Source organism: Ictalurus punctatus, chromosome 1, assembly GCF_001660625.3.
Source record: "Ictalurus punctatus breed USDA103 chromosome 1, Coco_2.0, whole genome shotgun sequence".
In the NCBI taxonomy this organism is placed as follows: domain Eukaryota; kingdom Metazoa; phylum Chordata; class Actinopteri; order Siluriformes; family Ictaluridae; genus Ictalurus; species Ictalurus punctatus.
In genome coordinates, this window is record NC_030416.2 from 33425336 (window position 1) to 33444871 (window position 19536).

At 43.3% G+C, this 19536-nt stretch overlaps 1 protein-coding gene across 7 annotated transcripts in view; it reads left to right on the forward strand.

The window, feature by feature from the left end:
• nck1b (NCK adaptor protein 1b) overlaps positions 1 to 19536 on the forward strand; it is a 63192-nt gene that overhangs the window by 22948 nt on the left and 20708 nt on the right. For 4 of the 7 annotated variants that reach the window (XM_017480870.3, XM_017480878.3, XM_017480896.3 and 1 more), the window contains one exon: positions 15067 to 15118. The gene's annotated coding sequence lies outside the window, so the exon portion shown is untranslated. Of the gene's footprint in view, positions 1 to 901; positions 1024 to 3158; positions 3341 to 15066; positions 15119 to 19536 lie in introns of those variants that run through there. The other 3 variants (XM_053684031.1, XM_047158459.2, XM_017480890.3) reach the window with 2 other exon arrangements.

Genomic DNA, 19536 nt, shown 5'->3' on the forward strand with positions numbered 1-19536 from the left:
TGTACTCCTTATAAAAATTTGACCCACAGAATTATGCAGGAGAATTACAATGTGCTTGTATGGGTTTGTACCTGTGCGAAATCTGTCGAATCATCTATTTTTTTGCCGTTCTGATGCGCTCCACTCTTCTGGGAAGGCTTTTCACTAGGTCTTGGGGCGTGGCTGTGGGGGTTTGTGTTCATTCAGCCACAAGAGCATTAGTGAGGTCAGGCACTGATGTTGGACAGCAAGGTGTGGGGTGCAGTCGGCGGTTCGGTTCGTCCGGACGGTGTTCAGTGGGGTTGAGGTCAGGGCTCTGTGCAGGAGTTCTTCCACTCCATCCTCGGCAAGCCACGTCCTTCGTGCACAGGGGCGCGGTCGTGCGGGAGCAGGTTCGGGCCTCTCGGTTATTAGAAACTGCGTAACGTGTGCGAGGAACATTGTTTAGGTGTGCAGTGAAGGAGAGACTCTCAGTGCTATCTAAAATGACACCAAGGCTCTTAACCTGAGTGGAGCAGGGTACCTGGAGTCAGTGGAGAGGGTGAAGGCGACGATCTTTGCAAGTGCCGTACATCGAGTAGCTCAGTGTTCTGGACGATCCCAGGTTTGTACATGATGTTGCGTTCTTTGATGATGATGATGATGATGCGATGATTGATTTTCTGCAGCAGCAGCTCTGAGAGTCGTTCCGGCTACAAGTCAAATCACAGGGTTTATATCCGTGCACTCGGTCTAATAGGACCACAGGGATTTGTATCGCAGACAGTCTGCATCTGTCTGTCTGGTCTGTCTGTCTATGTATCTGTCTGTCTATCTTGCCTGTCTGTCTGCGTATCTATATCTCTTTTCTCTTTCTCTGTTTACCTGTCTGTCTCTCTTTGTATCTCCTATGTACCTCTCACTCTCTTGCACTGGACTCCAGTCTTCACTTGGACTTGACAGTGTTTCAGTCTGTGTGCTGCTGCTTGCTGAGCGGTTGCCATGGTAACGGGCGGCCCTGGAGTCGGAGCTGAGCAGTTTGCAGCACCGTGCTGAACGGATGTGGTGAGCTTCTCTCACTCACTATCTCTCCTATCTCTATATCTGTGTCTCTCTCTCTCTCTCACACTCACACACACACACACACACACACACACACACACACACACACATTGTCTTTTTTATGGTCTCTCACGCAATGTTTTTTTTTTTCCTTATCGTTTAGTCTCTCTCTCTCTCCATCTCTTTCTATCTGCTGTGAGGTCTATAAATATTTGTAAAGTACGGCCCTCCCTTTTTTATGGACGAATTGTAATCGGACAGTTGGCTGCTCAACTGTTCCCTGGCCAGGTGTGCGTGTTATTCCCCCGTTAGTTCACGTACAAGTAATCAGATAAAAGGTCTAGACTCGATTCCAAGGCTTTCGCATTTGGAATTTGTTCACTCTCAATATTAAGTCCAGAGAGCTGTCATTGTCCGTGAAGCAAGCCATACGTAGGCCGGTGAGTCCAAACAAAGCCATCAGAGAGATAGCAAAACATTAGGTGTGGCCAGATCGACTATTCGTTACGTCTTTTAAAGAGAAAGAACACACCGGTGAGCTCAGGGATACCGGAAGCCCCGGAAGACCACGGAGTATAGCCGTGGGGGATGACGGAAGAATTCACAGCGGTTGGCCAGATCGAGAACACCCTCCAGGAAGTAGGTGTCGAAGTCAGCAGTCAAGAGAAGGTTTACCGGCGTAAATACAGAGACTTTACCACAAGATGTAAACCGGCAAGGAGCGTCAACAACAGGAAGACCAGATTAGAGTTTACCAAAAACATCAAAGATAAACCCTGTTACAGTTCTGGAACAGCATCCTATGGACAGATGAGACCGGGATCGGACGGGAAGGGAAGATTACGGAGAAGGGAAGGAACTGTCCTTAAAAATAGTGCTGTAATTCCTCGACCATTCACCTGATTTGGATCCATCAGTCACCATCTCTCTCTCTCTCTCTCTCTCTCTCTCTCTCATGTGTGTACACACACCGGTCAGTCATAACACTAAAAACCACCTATTGTGTGTAGCTCTGACCCGTCGAGGCGTGGACTCCACAAGACCCCTGAAGGTGTGCTGTTGTATCCGGCACTAAGTCGTTAGCAGATCATTTATGTTCCGTAAGTTGCGAGGTCGGACCTCCATGGATCGGACTTGTTTGTCCAACACGTCCCACAGACGCTCGATGGGATCGAGATCCGGGGAATCTGAAGGCCGAGTCAACACCTTGAACTCTTCGTCTTGTTCCTCAAACCGTCCCTGAACAGTTTCTGCCGTGTAGCAGGGAGCGTGATCCTGCAGAAAGGGGCCACTCTGACCGGTCTGCAGTGATGCCCTGTGGGTCCTGACGCCTTTCTCTCATCACCGGCATTAACTTCTTTAGTAATTGGTGCTACAGTAGCTCTTCTGTGGGATCGGACCAGACCGCTATCCTTCACTCCCCACACACGTCATGCTGTTTTGGAGATGCTCTGACCCAGTCGTCTAGCCATCTCGATCTGACCCTGGTCAGAGTCATTCCGATCCTGATGCTTGCCCGTTTTTCCTGCTTCCAACACATGACCGTTCACTTGCTGTCTAATAAATATATCCCACCCCTTCACAGGAGCCTCTGTGACCAGATAATCACTGTTTTTCACTTCACCTGTCACTGTTTTTAATGTTATGGCAGATCGTTGATCATCTATATATATAATATATAATATATAATATATAACACGCACACAACGAGATATATATATATATATATATATATATATATATATATATATAAAACAACCATATCTGTAACCATCTTTCTCTCTGTCTTTATCTCGCGCTCTCTCTCTCTGTCTTTCTCTCGCTCTTTCTTTCTGTCCCTCTCTCTCTCTCTCTCTCTCCCCACATCCACCTTTTTAGTCTTTTGATGTTCTGTTCATCTTCAGCAGTCTGAGTGCAGCGATGGGAGGAGGAAGCCTTTGTGTGTGTGTGTGTGTGTGTGTGTGTGTGTGAACCAGGTGGAGTCAGGAGTTGTTGTGGTTAGTGTTGCAACACTGTGAATGCAGCTGTAGACCTCGATTGTTTCATTTTGCAAAAGCACATGCTTTTCCCAGCTCGTGTGTGTGTGTGTGTTTCTGTGTATATGAGTCACTTATAAGCAGGCTATTAAAAGAGGAGGAGCAGAAGTTGCATGTTCTGTGAAAGAGACATCGTGTCTATATGTGTGTGTGTGTGTGCTTGTTTGTAAAGGATCTCTAGAGTTTCGAGTAGCACTTGTGAGAGAGATAACGTCACAGGATGGCCAGATGACCTCTGACCTTCGGCCGGAGCCTCAGTCGGGATGCTGAGCTTCTCAGATAGGGTAGGACGCTTCCCGTAAGTGTGTGTGTGTGTGTGTGTGTGTGTGTGTGTGTGTGTGTTCTCGATCACTTCTGGACTATTAATACTGTACGCTTTTAATAGGAACGATGTACGAAGAGACTCCATCTCTAGTAACGAGCCACACAAGCGAAATATTTGATTGTGCTATGCTCGATGTTCTTTTACAGGCTGAACTTAAACCATAACGAGTCACAGGTTCACAGCCGTCTTGTCCAAATCATATGCCTTTTATTCATTATTTATACATTTATTATTATATTTGTCTTTTAATTGTTTAAAGACCGCTGTTTAAAAAAAAAAATTCTTATAACTATTTTTAATTTAATCATTTAAAAAAAAAATAGTGTTCTAAATTTTAATTAAAGCATGACATTTCTTTAGTCCCCCCCCCCCCCCCCCCCATTATATAGATTTAAAAAAAAAAAAAAAACACCTCGTCTGTGTTTTATGCACGTCGGTCTAGACACGCGCGAACCGTTCATTTAACACACCGGGTTTTAATTCAGCCCCGGGGATTTTACAGCGTAGGCCTAATATCCAAGAAACCACCGTACTCTTCTCGTAATCAAACAGAGGCGGCATCTCTCATTCATTACGTTCGAGCCGTGCTCCTGAAGGGCACCCGCACGTGTTAACGGACTTACAGAGGACCGTTCGGGAATAAACGCAGACCTGAACTCATCCTGCCGGGTAAAGTTATGTTGTAGTATGTCTAAAAGTCAAAGATTAATACCGTTTGTTTATTTATTTATTTATTCATAAATTTTTTTTACTCATCGAGTGCTGTTCAGTGTTAACGTTATAAGGTATGATTTTCTTGCAGTCAGTGGGCGTCGTTTGTTAAGCAGGAAGTAAACCGGCGTATCCGTAAGTCATTCGCAGGAGCGTTTATACAAGAAATGCGGTGTTCAGGAAAATCCAGTTAGTCGGTAGGGAAAATGTTCGTGTCCTGAGTTTCGCTCCTGTGTAAATTTGCATATCAGGAGACTCGCTAAGTCCGTCTCGCTATCCTGACACGCAGTAGTTCAGCGATACAAACAACGTAGGCCACTGTCGAGTACGAACGTTGACCGGTTTTTCTGTCACGGTTAGCGTTTGCATTTAAAAACCTCTCGAACCTAACGTAAGCTCCGTTTTGCGTGCGTTCTGGGTTTTCTAGATCAGATGAGACGCAGTTCAGGACGGCAGTCACAACGACTGCAGAACGTTTTAAGGGAAAACGTTCGGAATCGCTAAACGTTTTACGGTTTGACTCGGGGATGCTTAGGCTCTACATCTAGGGCGTGTTGTTTTTAAAGTGCACCTGTTATGGTTTTTCAGGTATTACCTTTCATGTAGTGTGTTTATAGAGCGGTTTGTGAATGTAAAAAAAGTCTGCAACGTTTCAAAAACCAAAGAGTTATAGACTCGGAAAAGAAAGAATCGATTCTGAACAGCTGAATCGAGTCGTTAGTGATTCCAGACTTTACTTCCTGTACTAACCTACGTAGGTTTGTAACAAAAAGTCCCGCCCTCCGGTCTTCATCGGCCGCTCGCTGACAGCCGTCGACCAATCAGAGCAGGATATGCTCTCTGTAAGGAGGAGTTCAGAACGAATCCTTTAGAATGAATCATTTAACGAGTCGTTTTGACACTGAGGGGAAAACGTAATGCTGCTGTTTAAATTATGAGCATTATTATTAGTGTTTTTTTTTTTTTTGACCTCGGATGCATGTAAATCTATCGTATGAGACCTTTAAAACAAAATCAGGCCCGTTTCAAAACCATAACAGGCGCGCTTTAAATTCTTCAGACGTTCGTAAGATACGCAGGCAAATATTTGAAAACTATTCGGAAGGGGGCGCAAATTGTTTTCAAGAAAACAAACACAGACAGGGCATCATTTGGGTACTCGGTGTATTTTATCGCTTTTCAAATAGAACGTGTATCAATGGAAAACCCCGCGTTCCCTCTCCCTCTGTGTTTTCTTTTTGCTGGGGAGAGGCGGGGCTCAGCCTGGCTTTTATCTAGCTGTCTGTGCAGACCAGTGGTGCTAACCTAGCGACAAACCTTAGCGACTTTCCAAATATCACCAGTTCTGTCGTGTAAGCGTGGGGGGTCGCTTTCCCGCTGCACTCGCACCTCTCTCTGCGTCTGCCCTGCTCAGTGAGGGGCCGAGACCCGGAGATTTAACAACGTCATGGGAACGGGACACGCCCTTCGTCCAATATGGCGGGGGTGCTACATGATTGGGGAGGCTCTACACGCTCTCTATGGAAATGCCGGAGCACGGAACCTCTGAGGAAACAGTACCGCCTCGTGTAAAGTATGCAAACTCTTCACGCTACACTACGCTGCTGGCCTTCGTGACGTGACCCGAGTCGTCCGTGGCCGACGTGAGGAGCGTCCCGTTGTATTGATCTAGTCCTCGCTTATTCGCTTTTCTAGCTGTATCGCACGTTTTCGGTCCTTTATCCGTCCTTTTAGAAACCTTCTCATGCTACTTTGGCCAAAAACGTCAATGGGTTGGGAAGAAGCTAGTCAAAAACACGACACGTCGTGACGTGTGAGCAGGCGAGCTATTCGAATCGATTAGCGTATGAGTAATGAGTAAAAAAAACTCTTTTTTTCTTCTTTTTTTTTGGAGAAATGCTACAATGTTTACAGTGTGTTTTTTTAATAGATGCCGTGTGTGAAGCAATCACATCTCCGTCCCGCTTTCTTTTCGGAGCGGATATCCGCGATGTAAGAGTATTCGAACACTTCAGGGCGTGCTGTTGTTGTAAAAGACAGTGCCGTGATGAACAGCGCATCCGCAGTACACAGACGTTCTGTCGTGTAAAGTGCAATCTGAACGTACTGCGCACCTCTGGGCGTTTCATGTCAGCGTGAGGTTTCCTGTCTGTATTCTACTCGAGCTACAGAAGCTAGAATGATGTCAAAGGCAGCGGCGGGTGGCTTTCGCTCCTCTGAGCGCGGACCGCTCCGAGAGCTCTCGGCAGTCGTTACAGTCTTTCTTCTTTTAACCCGAATCTCGCAGGCTTGTGTGTAAGCCGATACGAGCGTGACGTATTCCGGCGTCGGACTGAGAAGCCCGGTCACGCGGTAGAAGCCGGAGACGGGAAACGAGGGAAATTTCGTCCTCCCTTTCTGAAAACGTTTAGGGCGGGAGTCGCTGGTTATTATGTCGTGGAGACCCAGCTGAACGGGTAGCGCTAAACATCTGTACTAGTCAGAAGGTTGTAAGGTTGAATCCCATGACCCCCACAAAGCTGCCAAATTGCAGTTACATTTGCGGCATTCGGTAGACGCCCTTATCCAGAGAGACTTACGTTTATCTCATTTATACGACTGAGCGAAGGGTAAGGGCCTCGCTCAACCAACAGGGTTAGCCTGGCAGTGCTGGGGTTTGAACTCCTGACCTTCTGATCAGTTACCCAGAGCCTTTAACCACCGACCCACCACTGAGATACAGAGACACCAAGAGAGAGCGTGTGATAGTGAGATACCGAGACACAGAGAGAGAGAGACACACAGTGAGAGAGAGAAAGACACAGAGAGAGACACACGCGCACACAGAGAGCAATAGAGAGACACCGAGATACAGAGAGAGAGACAAACACACACACAAAGAGAGAGAGAGCAATAGAGAGAGACAGAGAGATGGAGAAAGACACAGAGAGAGAGAGACCCAGAGAGAGATACTGTGACACAGAGAGATACCAAGACATGGAGAGAGAGCGATAGAGAGATACTGAGACACAGGGAGAGAGAGAGATACCGAGACATAGAGAGAGAGAGCGATAGAGAGATACTGAGACACAGAGAGAGAGAGAGAGAGATACTGAGACACAGAGAGATACCAAGACATAGAGAGAGAGCGATAGAGAGATACTGAGACACAGAGAGAGAGAGAGAGATACCGAGACATAGAGAGAGAGTGATAGATACTGAGACACAGAGAGAGAGAGAGAGCGAGCGATAGAGAGATACTGAGACACAGAGAGAGAGATACCGAGACATAGAGAGAGAGAGACATACCAAGACATGGAGAGAGCGATAGAGAGATACTGAGACACAGAGAGAGAGAGAGAGAGAGAGAGATACTGAGACACAGAGAGAGAGAGAGAGAGAGATACCGAGACATAGAGAGAGAGTGATAGATACTGAGACACAGAGAGAGAGAGAGAGAGAGAGAGAGAGAGAGAGCGAGCGAGACATAGAGAGAGAGTGATAGATACTGAGACACAGAGAGAGAGAGAGAGAGAGAGAGAGAGAGAGAGCGAGCGAGACATAGAGAGAGAGTGATAGATACTGAGACACAGAGAGAGAGAGAGAGAGAGAGAGAGAGAGAGAGCGAGCGAGACATAGAGAGAGAGTGATAGATACTGAGACACAGAGAGAGAGAGAGAGAGAGAGAGAGAGAGAGCGAGCGAGCGAGCGATAGAGAGATACTGAGACACAGAGAGAGAGATACCGAGACATAGAGAGAGAGAGAGAGAGAGACATACCAAGACATGGAGAGAGCGATAGAGAGATACTGAGACACAGAGAGAGAGATACCGAGACATAGAGAGAGAGTGAAAGAGAGATACTGAGACACAGAGAGAGAGAGAGATCCCGAGACATAGAGAGAGAGTGAAAGAGAGATACTGAGACACAGAGAGAGAGTGAAAGAGAGATACTGAGACACAGAGAGAGAGAGAGATATACCGAGAGAGAGAGAGAGAGATACCAAGACATGGGGAGAGAGAGAGAGAGAGAGATACCAAGACATGGAGAGAGCAATGGAGAGATACCGAGACATAGAGAGAGAGCGATAGAGAGATACTGAGACACAGAGAGAGAGAGAGATATACCGAGAGAGAGAGAGAGAGATACCAAGACATGGGGAGAGAGAGAGAGAGAGAGATACCAAGACATGGAGAGAGCAATGGAGAGATACCGAGACATAGAGAGAGAGCGATAGAGAGATACTGAGACACAGAGAGAGAGAGAGAGATACTGAGACACAGAGAGAGAGAGAGAGAGAGAGATACTGAGACACAGAGAGAGAGAGAGAAAGAGAGAGATACTGAGACACAGAGAGAGAGAGAGAGAGAGATACCGAGACATAGAGAGAGAGTGATAGATACTGAGACACAGAGAGAGAGAGAGATCCCGAGACATAGAGAGAGAGCGATAGAGAGATACTGAGACACAGAGAGAGAGAGAGAGAGAGAGAGATACTGAGACACAGAGAGAGAGAGAGAGAGAGATACCGAGACATAGAGAGAGAGTGATAGATACTGAGACACAGAGAGAGAGAGAGATCCCGAGACATAGAGAGAGAGCGATAGAGAGATACTGAGACATGGAGAGAGAGAGAGAGAGATACCAAGACATGGAGAGAGAGAGAGAGAGATACCAAGACATGGAGAGAGAGAGAGAGAGATACCGAGACATAGAGAGAGAGCGATAGAGAGATACTGAGACACAGAGAGAGAGAGAGAGAGATACCGAGACATAGAGAGAGAGCGATAGAGAGAGAGCGATAGAGAGAGACAGAGAGAGAGAGAGAGAGAGAGAGAGAGAGAGAGCGATAGATACTGAGACACAGAGAGAGAGAGAGAGAGTGATACCAAGACATGGAGAGAGAGAGAGAGAGATAGAGAGAGAGAGAGAGAGAGAGAGAGAGAGAGAGAGAGAGAGATACTGAGACACAGAGAGAGAGAGAGAGTGATACCAAGACATAGAGAGAGAGCGAGAGAGAGAGCGATAGATACTGAGACACAGAGAGAGAGAGAGAGAGAGAGAGAGAGAGAGAGAGCGATAGATACTTAGACACAGAGAGAGAGAGAGACACGCACAGAGAGAGAAAGAAAGAGAGCAGTAGAGCTGAAGGCTGGCTGTAAAGTGACATGAATTCATCAGGAATTGGTTTTAAACGGATGTACAGAACACACGTTGTGATCCACGCAGCTGTCTGGTTGGTCATCAGGTCCCCTCTGCGTTCCCGTGTGAACTTACGGATTTAAAGCATTTATTCTGATCTTCAAGAGCTGCTTTTGTACATGCGGTTAGATTCACCAGAGCTGCAGTGCTAGGAGATCCTTACCGATACTCAGAGGTGGCGTGGGTAGACTGGGTAACACCAGAGGGTTGTCTTCGGGCGGGACAGACCTGTCTGATCTCTACAGATAACCAATGCTGCAGTTTATTGATTAGAAAAAAACTCCGACTAGGACAAACAAAAGAAAACACCCCCTCCGTTTGGAATTCCTACTCGGGATGGACTCCTCGGCCACAACACTGCTCGCAGCATCAAGTAGCATTTCTTATCTTTAAATGAGATGTAGTCCCCTCTGAAAGTATTGGAACAGCAAGGATTTATTTATTTATTTATATTGCTGTACACTGAATGTACACTGGTGTTTGGGTTTGAGATCCGAAGTTCATTTCCTGATATTTACACCTTAGTGAGCCCGTGATCCGGTTTGAAGTACCGCGACACACACACGTGTGATTTTAAGCGTGCACATTGATACGATGCATGTCAGAAAGATGTCGGTCCTGCCTGTTTGGTGACAAATGCCAGCGGTGACGTTTTACGACGCGAGTACGTAGTCTCGACGCCGGAAATCGAGTCGTCCGTGTCCCAGCGTGGGGTCCCAGCACTAGGGTCCTTTCCAGCGCTCCAACTCGTGTACACCATGTACTGATCGACTACATTCCGAGCTGATCGAGACGCACCCACGCAGCGCTATTACATGTTTAAACAATCACTCTAAAAACGGCACACCCGGGCAACGAGAAACAGTGTCGTGTGTGTTCCAATATTTTTGACCACTTGAAGAACTGGGTGAGTTCAGACAGGTAACCTCAAGCTCGAAGATCTTCCGTGTACCGTGTAGCAAAAACAAAACAAAAGAGCCGGCCTTGCCGTTCCAGTACTTTTACACGCAGACATATGTCAGTTGGGGAAACGTGTTGTGTCAGTTTGCCCGTGTGAAGGATTCTCGTAGGCTGCTCCACAGGAACGTGTTTACAGTGAGATGTGTGTAGGAGTGTGTGTGTGTGTCGGAAGTGCTGCAGGCCTCAGGGAGTGTTCAGTCTCACTGTTGCTTCTCTCTCTCTCTCTCTCTCTCTCTCTCTCTCTCTCTCTCTCTCTCTCTCTCTGGAGTTAATCAGCTCTTTGTTACTGAGCAGTCATGTTGTTAATGTTGCCTCCCAGCGTTCATTAATTTCATTAGTGTAGACTCTGTATATGTGCGAGAGAGAGAGAGAGAGAGAGAGAGAGAGAGAGAGAGAGTTCTCCTTTTCTAATTCTCCTATCTTGTCTAGATTGATGCTTTGGCAATACTGTATGTAAGCAATCATGCCAATAAAGTACTTTGAATTGAATTTTGCGAGAGAGAGAGATGTCAATTCCATGGCAGCAGATGACGAGTGCATTGTCACTGAGATCAAAGCAAACACACCCCACGAAGGAACGCTGATCCCCACGGTGTGATGTCAGCCATGTTACGGATATTAAGCGAGAGCACTAAAGTCGCAGGATCTCCAGCTCTAAGGCCCGAGATCACCTCCTGCTGGTGTTGAGCGTCGCCGACGAGGCGTACCCATCCAGGATGAGTAACTATAATCATTATAAATAAGCAGGGAAGCCAGACGCATCCATCAATCCCGTCTGAAGCAAGGTGCTAATCTGCGGTGTGTTTCTGTCCGCTCTGTCCTAATGAATAGCTTTAGAGAAGACATCTGATCTTAGATCTGCTCTCAGGATCCTGACACAGTTTTGCAGAGGTAATGGGGCAGATCTAGGATCAGTTCCTGGTCGATCAGGACTCGCAGGGAGGACTGAGGGTTTAAAAGAAATGGGCTAAAGCTCGCTCGTTACGATGTCTGATGGACAACCAGAGCACGGGTGTTGGTGATTTTGAGAGCACGAGAATGTTTTGCGCTGATTAAGGGTTTTTTTTTTTTTGTTGTTTTTTTTAAAAATTGAGGAAGAACTGTGGCGCATAGAAACTCAAATATTCCTGACCATGTTCTTGTTTCGCACATCCATACACGACGAGTAACGTGACTTTTGTTGAAAGTGAAAGTGTAATGTTGTAGAATCCTGGCAAAACAAGTGGTTCTTATTATTAGTTACTTTATGTTTCGAAGTTAAGATTAAAAATAAAATAAAAAAGCACCGCTCATCATATCAGATGTTACCGAGAAAACCAGAAAGAGTAAATTCCTCTGGCTTGTCCAATTGAAAGGGGTCGTATCGTGGTTCTTAAACGTTAATTATGTTGTTTATCGGGTGTTCTAGGACAGGTCAACATGCTTTAATGTTCAAAAGACGCGTTATTTGTGACGTACTGTACATTATTGCAGTAGCTCTATTCCCAGGCTGCCTGAAACACTCCGATTTCTCTAAAGCCCCTCCTTCCGAAAAGCCCAGAGTGCTCTGATTGGCTAGCTGACCCGTTGCGTTGTGATTGGCAGAAAGCCTCACGAGTGTGTCGGAAAAGTAACGCCCCTTAGATTTAACTTGAGCTTTAACCTCTAAGGCTTCTAAAGCAATTCTAAGCAACATGTCGTGGGTTTTACCGTGTAGAGTCCGAGTCCGATTCAGAAAATGCGTCTGATCAAGTGGAAGCAAGCTTGAAACCAAGACCTGGGCGGAACGTTTCAGAGTGGTACGGTTTTATTTCGTAACTCTCTTACCTTTCAGGTACGGCGTAAATTCCGACCCGCCGGCGGGAGTAACTTTTGCGATGTACCCAGCATCTGTGTGTACGTAGGTACTCGTGCGATATATCTTTGGAAAGCTAGGATTCTTGTGATTCGATTGATTATAAACCGTTTCCAGATTCAATCACAACAGCAGCTACAATCAACGTCTCTGTCAGACCACCAACATACAAACAAACATTTAACCAATAACTGAGGCAACTTAGCAAACTTTAGCTAGCGCGTTAGCAGAGGTCTACAACTGAGCCACAACACAAAAGTCTTTTCATTTTGAACAGTCAGTAGCACTTACTTCATAAAATAATCAAACGCACCTGCAGGTTCTGATTCAGAAGCGCGAGATTGTCCGAGGAAACTGGGAGTCGCCCGACTTTTCCGGAGGAGCCTTCGCGTGTAGCCTGCGTTGTACTCGCCCGTGTTCAGGAAGCTGTCCTTGTAAAATACGTTGTGCACAATCAAACGTCCGGGTCGTACTGCTCTGGAACAGCGTTATAAACGAACAGTAGCCACTGATTTCCCCCGTTTTCAGAAGGCTAAACAAAGGGGTTTTGCTTTCTCACCGAAACGCGCAGCGTCTCCGCGACATGGCGCCCGAATTCATTGAAGCCTCGCCTTCTTTCTTCGTGGCTGCCTTTGGGCGGGATTATTCTGCCGGTGCACGCTGTGATGTAGAGAAATTACTGAAATAAATCTGGACTTCGAACGCGGCGTTTTCAGGCAGGTCTGGAGGAGTGTCCTCTGTGCGATAGAATAAATCCCTTTGGGAGAAAATACAGCGGTGGAAATGAGCATTGAACGCGTCAACGTTTTTTTCAGTAAATACATTTGCAATGATGTTATTCACATGAAATTTTCACCAGACATCAGTATTAACTTAGGAAATCCACACAGATAAAGAATTCACATCATTAAAGTGCTTAAATAAAGTTATGTGTAATGAAGTGGAATGACACGGGGGGAAAAAGTAGTTCTCCAAGGCGAGGAACCAGCTGAAATCCGTAAGTAATTATACCCGCTATCTGTGCAGATTAATATCAGCTGGGTTAGTAAATCGATGGTCTATAAGAAGGCTTTTCGTTACTAAGGTGTCACAGAAGAAAGATCTCATGACGGGTAAACGCAAAGAGCTCTCCCAAGACCTTCACAACATTATTGTTGCGAAACATAACGATGCAATCCGTCACAGACGTATTTCAAAACTTCTGAGATACTTTGGAAATGTATTTAATGAAAAGAAATGTTGACGTATCCAGTACTTATTTCCCCCACGAGAATTTCCCCCCCGTGTGTTTTGGGACTTTACAGAGCATAAACTGATAGAGTGCACTCCCAGACAGAAGGAAAACATTCAGAATCATGTTCTGACCCCTTTAGATCTAATCACCTGGATTGGTTCAGAGATTGTTTGAAAAAAAAGAAAAGTGTGCCGTGAAACAGTTTACACAGGAAGTACACGGTCACGGCGCACGACTACAATTCGAACCCAAGTAAAATTCTCCCGAGTCGGCAAACTTCAACACTTTCGGTCTCCTCTGAAATCGGGCTTCTGCACCACACGTGGCGTGTTTTTTTAAGATTTACTGCTTTCTGCACTTCCTCTGTCTCGCTGCCCAAATTCCCAACACATGCTAGCTTGATTAAATTGCTGTACGTGGGGGGAAAAAAACAAAAAGTAGTTCCCCAAGCGCTGCTGTTCAGTCTCCATTACGATAGTTCTTTAGCAGGAAATAAATAAATAAACAATTTGAGCTGTGACTTTAAAATGTGACCAAAAATACTAACTTTTATTTTGAAAAATGTTCCAGCAAAGGATCTTCAGATTTTTAGTCGCATTGTGAATTTAGTATCTTGATCTATTGGGTATCTATCTATCTATCTATCTATCTATCTATTAATTATATATCTATCTATCTATCTATCTCAGACTTTAGACTTTACACAAATTTATCTGCATGTCTGCTGTGAGCTGTAGGAGTGCCGGACTTCTGTATCTGGCCACATGTTGGTCACATCTGGTGTGTGTAATTGATGGCCTCATCTAGCATGTCTGTATGACTCACTCCGCATTAGCACTGTGACCCAGAGGAGCGTGATGTGGAGCCTGATGAGTTCGTCCGGTTCATAATGCGACAGCACTTTTACGCCGCTGCGGTGCCTTTGATGATGCCGGCGTTCTTGAACAAGATAGATGTGTGTCGTCTTGAGTTTGGCACCGGAGAGAAATAAACACCGACAGATCGTAAGAAGGACGTGGCTTCCAGGCATCGGTGCCGTAAAGTCGCGCGAACGCGACCATCGCAGGAGCGTGTATTTATTTAGTAGTAGAGACACTGATCGTGGAATGAAGAAATGTTGGTGACGTGGAAGAAAAGGATTCAAGGCTTCGAAGGGGTGCGACTGATCCATAACGGCGCCGAACCGAACCGGACGGCGTGCTGATAAAATACTATACTCCACAGTGTGGTTGAATTCTCGAATCTGATTGGTCAGATGGTCCGCATTATGGAACAGTAGTAATATGATTGTTTCTATAGTAACGGCTCATGCGCAGGGATGTGTATGTTTTTTGTTTTGTTTTTTTTACACTGCTATAGAGATCACATCACATCACACTGATCAATGTCCCAAAAGTACACACTGTGTAGTTTTTAGCTACATTTTAGCAACTTTGGAATTTTGGCAGTGAAATATTTTCAGTTCAACTTATATTCATTCAACAAGAAGTCAATTTTTTTTTTTTTTTTCAACCAGCATTTCGTCCTCCGTGTTTTTAATTTGTGGCCTGATTGGTCAGGTGCTTGATGTGACTCAGCAGTTTTCTGAAACCTTTGGAAGCGCACCGAAATCTGTGAGCAATAAAAGCAGATAAGAGCGCATTTTAAAAGGGATACGTGTCAAATAAAGGGTGAATTTTTGATTTTTCAAGCTGTTTTTTTTTCTTTTCTTCTTCTTTTTTTTTTTAATTTTTAAAGATGATTTGTTCTTGTTCTTTTTTTTTAGGTGTCCATTAAGAAGTTTCATTATTGGAGTGGACAGCTTTGATGCAGCACAGGTGAGAATTCGTTTCATTCAGTATCCGCGATCAGATCTTTATGGAGTCGGCTCGTCCAGTGAAACCTAAACCTGAATTAGGCCGCAGTTTAGCTATTGAAAATTCAGGTTTAAAAATGCAAGTTAAAACGATTCAGGTAATAAAGATTTTAGGTGAAAATAATTCAGGTGTTAAAAATTCAAGTTAAATTCAAGCGGTCAAAAATTCAGGCTAAACTAATTAATGTATTAAAAATACTTGTATTAAAAAAAATCAAGCTATTTAAAGTTCAGATTCGAATATTTCCGGTAATAAAATAAAATGAGGCTAAAATAGTTTAGGTTTTAAGTTTTCAGAATAATTCAGGTAATAAAAAATTCAGGTTAAAATAATTCAGGTAATAAAAAAATCAGGTTAAAATAATTCAGGTAATAAAAAAAATCAGGTTAAAATAATTCAGGTAATAAAAAATTCAGGTTAAAATAATTCAGGTAATAAAAAAAATCAGGTTAAAATAATTCAGGTAATAAAAAAAATCAAGTTAAAATAATTCAGGTAATAAAAAAAATCAGGTTAAAATAATTCAGGTAATAAAAAAAATCAGGTTAAAATAATTCAGGTAATAAAAAATTCAGGTTAAAATAATTCAGGTAATAAAAAAAATCAGGTTAAAATAATTCAGGTAATAAAAAAAATCAAGTTAAAATAATTCAGGTAATAAAAAAAATCAGGTTAAAATAATTCAGGTAATAAAAAAATCAGGTTAAAATAATTCAGGTAATAAAAAAATCAGGTTAAAATAATTCAGGTAATAAAAAAATCAGGTTAAAATAATTCAGGTAATAAAAAAATCAGGTTAAAATAATTCAGGTAATAAAAAAATCAGGTTAAAATAATTCAGGTAATAAAAAAAATCAAGTTAAAATAATTCAGGTAATAAAAAAAATCAGGTTAAAATAATTCAGGCAGTACAAATATTCAAGTTAAAATAACTCAGGTTAAAATAATCCGTGTAATGCAAAAATTCAAGTTAAAATAATTCAGGCAATACAAAAATTCAGGTTAAAATAATTCAGGCAATACAAAAATTCAGGTTAAAATTATTCTGGTAATAAAAAAATCAAGTTAAAATTAGTCAGGTAATAAAAAAAAATCAGGTTAAAATAATTCAGTCATTAAAAATTTCAAGTTAAAATAATACAGATATTAAACTTATTAGGTAAAAAAAAATTATTATAATATAAAAATATATAGTAAAAAATACCTGCGTGGTTTTTAAAACTGTATTTGTATTACCTGAATTTTTTTTTTTTTTAACCTAAAATTTCAAATGAATTCCAAATAGTTGAATTCAGATCGAATATATTCAAATATCTTAAAATTCACACTGAAAATTTTAAGTAAGTTCACATTGCAAAAAAAATTCTCTCTAAAATAATTGAGATGTTAAAACGTTCATTTTAAAATAATTCGGGTAATAAAAAAAAAAAAAAAAAATCAGGTTAAAATATATTCCGACATTAAAAATTTCAAGTTAAAATAATCGAGGTATGAAACACATTGGGTGAGAAATAAATGAGTAAATAAATAAACGCAGTAAAAAAAACTTGAATTTATATTACCTGAATTTTTTTAACTTTTAGATATATCTTAGATATTTCCAATATCTTAAAATCCACATTGCACAAGTTTTTCTTTCAGGCGGTACAGGTTCAGGTTCAGGCTGTGTTGACTCTGATTTCACTCCATAGATCATGTGGTCATGTTTAGTCACGCTTGGGAGACGTTTCTTTTTCAATCCATCATCTGTGACCAGGAAGTGGCACTGCAGGGCATCAGGTACTGTTTTCTAGTCCTGGGTCTATTTCCACAGTCTGGAGCTGTCAGAATAAATTACGACTGGCCAGATGTTACAGCTGTGTGAGGGTTTTGAGGGCTGCCTTGACCTTTAAGAAGTCGACCCACAAACCTCCAGCAAGCACCCCTCTTCCCCACCCACCCACCCACAAGTTGGGCGGGAAGGTGCTGTAGGATGCTCCTTCTGTTTGGAGGCTTTGTTTTTAAGGAGGCGTACTCCTCCCCCAGATTTCCTTTTCACGTTCCTTTCCTTTGCGTTTTTACTTTTCCCAAATCCGTCGTGGGGAGGTGCCGACGCTTACGGTTTAGCTGGAGCAGTTATGAGTTATGAGCTGTTGCCATGGAGATACAGGAGACCCCCGACAACTACGCATTTTTCAGTGAAAGCAGCGGCCAGACCAAACCTAAATAACCTGGAGGAAAAAGACAACCCGCCACTTCTTAATCATCACCACCTTCTCCTCGTCATCGTTTCCTTAGTCTTTGTCATCTTTATCCTTATCATCATCTTCTTTGCCGTCTTCATCTTCTACCTCATCGTCTGTGTCTTTTGTTTTCGTTTCCATCATGTTCGCCGTCATCATCTTCATCGGCATTGTCTTCTGCATATTCGCCGTCTTCTTCATGTTTGTTGTCCATCCGCTTCATTTTCTTCTTTGTTGTCATCTTCGTCGTCGTCTTTTAGTCACCACGTCCGTTACCTTTGACTTCGTGTCCTCGTTTTTTTTTTTTTTGTCTCCTTTGTCGCGACGTTCTTCATTTTCGTCGTCGTGTTCATCTTCTTCGGTATCTTTGCCTTCTTCAGCTTTGTCCTCTTCATTTTCTTTTGCATCTCCATGAGCTTTGTCTTATTCTTCGTCTTCGTCATGTTCATCGCATTATTCTTCATCCAACGTTCAGAACCCAGACGCGGGGGGGATAAGTACACCCTGTAATTCAGTAACATGTAGGACCACCTTTAGCAAAATGAACTTGAAGTAAACGTTTTCTGTCGGAGTTTCGGTCTCTCACATCGTTTTGGAGACCTTCTGTCCCACTCTTCTTCACAGTAAGCATTGCTTCAGTTTATTTGTTGTTTGAGGGCATTTGCTTATGCACAGCTCTCTTAAGATCCTCCCACAGCACTTTGACCTTGACATCGCACTTTGACTCGGCCTTTCCGCCGGCCTGGTTTTTTTTCTTCTTCTTCTTCTTCTTCTTCTTTAACCGTTCATGCTGGTGAGCTTGGGATCATCGTCCTGTTTCGTGACCCAGTTTCAAAGGGCCTCACATTTATATCAAGAATAATCTGGTAATAATGAAAGTAGAGTTCATCGTTGTCTCGATGACTGCAAATTTTCCGGGTCCCGTGACTGCAAAACAAGGCCAAATCTTCACCCCTTCACCACCGTGCTATACAGGTGTTATGAGGTGTTTGTGGTGATACACTGATAAACGTGGTGCTGTGCATGATGACCAAACATCTCCACCTTGGTCTCATCAGTCCAAAGGATGTTGTTCCAGAACTTTTATGGTTTGCTCAGATGCAATCTTACAAACCTAAGTCATGCTGCCATGTACGTTTTAGAGAGAAGGGACTTTTTCCCTAGCCAGTCTGCCACGAAAGCCATAACGGTATAGTCTTCTGATTGTGCGGTCATAAACATATTACCTGCTTACCGGGGCCTGTAGGTCACACGACGTAGCTCTCGGGTTTTTCTTGATCTCGACTGAGCTTGGACTGTACTCGCATGGACACCCACTCCTGGGAAGTCTCGAAGGCTCTCCATTTGTAAACAAATCCTTCTCCCTATAGAATGGTGAATTTCAGATTGTTTGGAGATAGCCTTATAACCCTTCCCAGACTGATGAGCAGCAACCATTGCTTCTCCGAGGTCATCGCCGATGGTCTTTATTCTTTGCATGGTGTAGACACACACTCGAGTGCTCCAGAACACCAAACTGCTGAAAGTCCTGCCTTTTATAGAGGCGCTCACCCTTCTTGACGATGCTCTAATCTTCCGCATTTCATAAGTAATTCAGGAAGGGTGTACTTATTATTATTTTTATTATTATTATTATTATTATTATTATTATTTATTTTTATTTTTATTTTTTTTTTATTTTTTATTTTTTCCCATGTAGGTTTTTACTTTTTTTTTGGAAAACCAACCTACGTATCGAAGTCGTCTGTGTTTTTTGTCGTCACCTGCGGTCATTAGTTTGTCATTACCGCAGTCGTTATTCAGGCCCTGATTAAACAAAACCGTAGAATCGAAGGAGGGTGCACTTTCTTTTTCATGACCGTAGGTTGAAAAGGAGAAACGAACTACTTTCTAGTCTTGTTGCCGGTCCTGCTTGCGGTCTTTCTGACGGATGTTGCGGAAGGTCTATTTATTTATTTATTTATTTATTTATTTATTTATTTTCGGTGCCAAATCAGTTTTCCTTTCTCTAGTCTTTGGCAGTAATTCAAGCCAGTTCACTCGAGGGGAAACCGCGTGGGCCGTGAAACACATCTGCTCCTTGCGGTGGTTTGCTTTCACTTTGCGCCAACTCCGCTCGGCGCAACAGTGAGCCGTGAATTGAAACAAAAAACAGAA